This window comes from Arachis ipaensis, chromosome B3, assembly GCF_059453495.1.
Source record: "Arachis ipaensis isolate K30076 ecotype BB chromosome B3, ASM5945349v1, whole genome shotgun sequence".
Classification (NCBI taxonomy): Eukaryota; Viridiplantae; Streptophyta; class Magnoliopsida; order Fabales; family Fabaceae; genus Arachis; species Arachis ipaensis.
The window spans coordinates 69,819,317-69,822,747 of NC_142438.1; the positions used below are offsets into that span (position 1 = coordinate 69,819,317).

The window sequence follows — 3,431 nt, forward strand, 5'->3', positions numbered from 1 at the left end:
ATGAATTACATAAGTATTTCTATCCCTATTTTATTATATTATTTTCGAAAACTCCATAACCATTTGATATCCGCCTGACTGAGATTTACAAGGTGACCATAGCTTGCTTCATACTGACAATCTCCGTGGGATTCGACCCTTACTCACGTAAGGTATTACCTGGACGACCCAGTGCACTTGCTGGTTAGTTATGCGAAGTTGTGAAGATATGTTTAGACCATGGTTCTGTGCATCCGTTTTTGGTGTCATTGCCAGGGAATCAATTTCGAACAACAATTCACAACCTGAGTAGCAATTTCGCATACCAAGTTTTTGGCGCCGTTGCCGGGGATTGTTTGAGTATGGACAACTGACGGTTCATCCTGTTGCTCAGATTAGGTAATTTTCTTTTTGTTTTCTTTTCAAAAATTTTTCAAAAATATTTCAAAATTTCCTCACCTGTTTTCGAAAAAATTTTAGATTCAAAATTTTTAAGAATGAATTTTAGTGTTTCATGAAGCATGTGAAGCCTGGCTGGCTGTAAAGCCATGTCTAAATTTATTTGGACTGAGGCAGCAATTTGTTATCAAGAGCAAGCTAGTTGTTGTTAATCCACCTGCTACTGTTCCTGATTTACATGCTAAAGCTTGGCTGGCCATTGTCCATGTCTAGTGTTTTGGACCGGAGCTTTCATTGAAAGCTTGGCTGGCTAGTGAGCCATGTCTAATTCCTGGACTGAAGCTTTAGACTAACACTGGAAGATTCCTGGAATTCATATTGAAAATTTTGGAATCCTTATTTTCCTTTTTCAATTAATTTTCGAAAAATATAAAATAAAAATCCAAAAAAATTAGAAAATCATAAAAATCAAAAAAAATATATTTTGTGTTTTTTGTTTGAGTCATGAGTCATGTTATAAGTTTGGTGTCACTTGCATGTGCATCTTGCATTTTTCGAAAAATTTCATGCATTCATAGTGTTCTTCATGATCTTCAAGTTGTTCTTGGTAAGTCTTCTTTTTTTATCTTTGCATTTGCATGTTTTGTGTCTTTTCTTGTTTTTCATATGCATTCTTGAATTCTTAGTGTCTAAGCATTAAAGAATTCTAAGTTTGGTGTCTTGCATGTTTTCTTTGCATTAAAAATTTTTCAAAAATATGTTCTTGGTGTTCATCATGATCTTCATAGTGTTCTTGGTGTTCATCTTGACATTCATAGCATTCTTGCATGCATCACATGTTTTGATCTAAAATTCTCATGCATTGCATCATTTTTCTTGTTTCACTCTCTCATCATTAAAAATTCAAAAATCAAAAAAATATCTTTCCCTTTTTCTCCTCATCAAATTCGAAAATTTGAATTGAATTTTTCAAAAATTTTTAAAATTTGGTTGTTTTTATGAGTCAAATCAAATTTTCAATTTAAACATCTCATCTTTTTCAAAATCTTTTTTTCAAAAAATCAAATCTTTTTCAAATTTCTTAGTTATTTTCAAAAATTCCAAAAATATTTTTCAAAAATCTTTTTCTTATTTTTATCAAATAATTTTCGAAAATAACAATAACAATTAATGTTTTGATTCAAAAATTTCATGTTTGTTACTTGCTTGTTAAGAAAGATTCAAACTTTAAGTTCTAGAATCATATCTTGTGATTTCTTGTGAATCAAGTCATTAATTGAGATTTTAAAAATCAAATCTTTTTCAAAAACTAATTTCAATCATATCTTTTCAAAATATCTTCTTATCATATCTTTTTCAAAAATTTGATTTCAAAATATCTTTTCTAACTTCCTAACTTCTTATCTTTTCAAAATTTGTTTCAACTAACTAACTAACTTTTTATTTGTTTCCTAACTTTTTCAAAACTACCTAACTAACTCTCTCTCTCTATTTTCAAAAATATCTTCCCCCTTTTTCAAAAATTTATTTTTAATTAACTAATTATTTTATTTTTATCTTGAATTTTCGAAAAAACTACTAATCTTTTTCAAAAACTATTTTCAAAAATCACTAACTCTTTTTCAAAAATTATTTTAGAAAATTCTCCCTCTCCCATCTTATTCTATTTATTTATTCATCTACTAACATCTCATCTCACATCTATACCCTCCTCACAGTTGTGTCTCTTCCATTACATTACATTCTTTATCTCCCTCTTTTCACCCACTAACACAAGGATCCCTATACTGTGGTATAAAGGATCTCTATTATTATTATTTTTCTGTGCCCTCTTCTTTGTCATATGAGCAGGAGCAAGGACAAGAACATTCTTGTTGAAGCAGATCCAGAACCTAAAAGGACTCTGAAGAGAAAATTAAGAGAAGCTAAATTACAACAATCCAGAGATAACCTTTCAGAAATTTTCGAACAGGAAGAGGAGATGGCAGCCAAAAATAATAATAATGCAAGGAGGATGCTTGGTGACTTTACTGCACCTAATTCCAATTTACATGGAAGAAGCATCTCCATTCCTGCCATTGGAGCAAACAACTTTGAGCTGAAACCTCAATTAGTTTCTCTGATGCAGCAGAACTGCAAGTTTCATGGACTTCCATCTGAAGATCCTTTTCAGTTCTTAACTGAATTCTTGTAGATATGTGATACTGTTAAGACTAATGGAGTCGATCCTGAAGTCTACAGGCTCATGCTTTTCCCTTTTGCTGTAAGAGACAGAGCTAGAATATGGTTGGACTCTCAACCTAAAGATAGCCTGAACTCTTGGGATAAGCTGGTCACGGATTTCTTAGCCAAGTTCTTTCCTCCTCAAAAGCTGAGCAAGCTTAGAGTGGATGTTCAAACTTTCAAACAGAAAGAAGGTGAATCCCTCTATGAAGCTTGGGAAAGATACAAACAGTTGACCAAAAAGTGTCCTTCTGACATGCTTTCAGAATGGACCATCCTGGATATATTCTATGATGGTTTATCTGAGTTATCAAAGATGTCATTGGATACTTCTGCAGGTGGATCCATTCACCTAAAGAAAACGCCTACAGAAGCTCAAGAACTCATTGACATGGTTGCTAATAACCAGTTCATGTACACTTCTGAAAGGAATCCTGTGAATAATGGGACGCCTATGAAGAAGGGAGTTCTTGAGATTGACACTCTGAATGCCATATTGGCTCAGAACAAAATATTGACTCAGCAAGTCAATATGATTTCTCAGAGTCTGAATGGAATGCAAGCTGCATCCAACAGTACTCAAGAGGCTTCTTATGCAGAAGAAGCTTATGATCCTGAAAACCCTGCAATAGCAGAGGTGAATAACATAGGTGAACCTTATGGTAACACCTATAACTCATCATGGAGAAATCATCCAAATTTCTCATGGAAGGATCAAAAGCCTCAACAAGGCTTTAATAATGGTGGAAGAAACAGGTTTAACAATAATAAACCTTTTCCATCATCCACTAAGCAACAGACAGAGAACTCTTCACAAAATACTTCTAATT

At 33.0% G+C, this 3,431-nt stretch overlaps 1 non-coding gene across 1 annotated transcript; it reads right to left on the bottom strand.

The window, feature by feature from the left end:
* Nucleotides 1-2,755: 2,755 nt before the first annotated feature.
* On the bottom strand, nucleotides 2,756-2,863 carry LOC148571026 (small nucleolar RNA R71). Its single transcript, XR_015907840.1, has one exon. It is a non-coding gene; the product is annotated as a small nucleolar RNA R71 (small nucleolar RNA).
* Nucleotides 2,864-3,431: the final 568 nt, after the last annotated feature.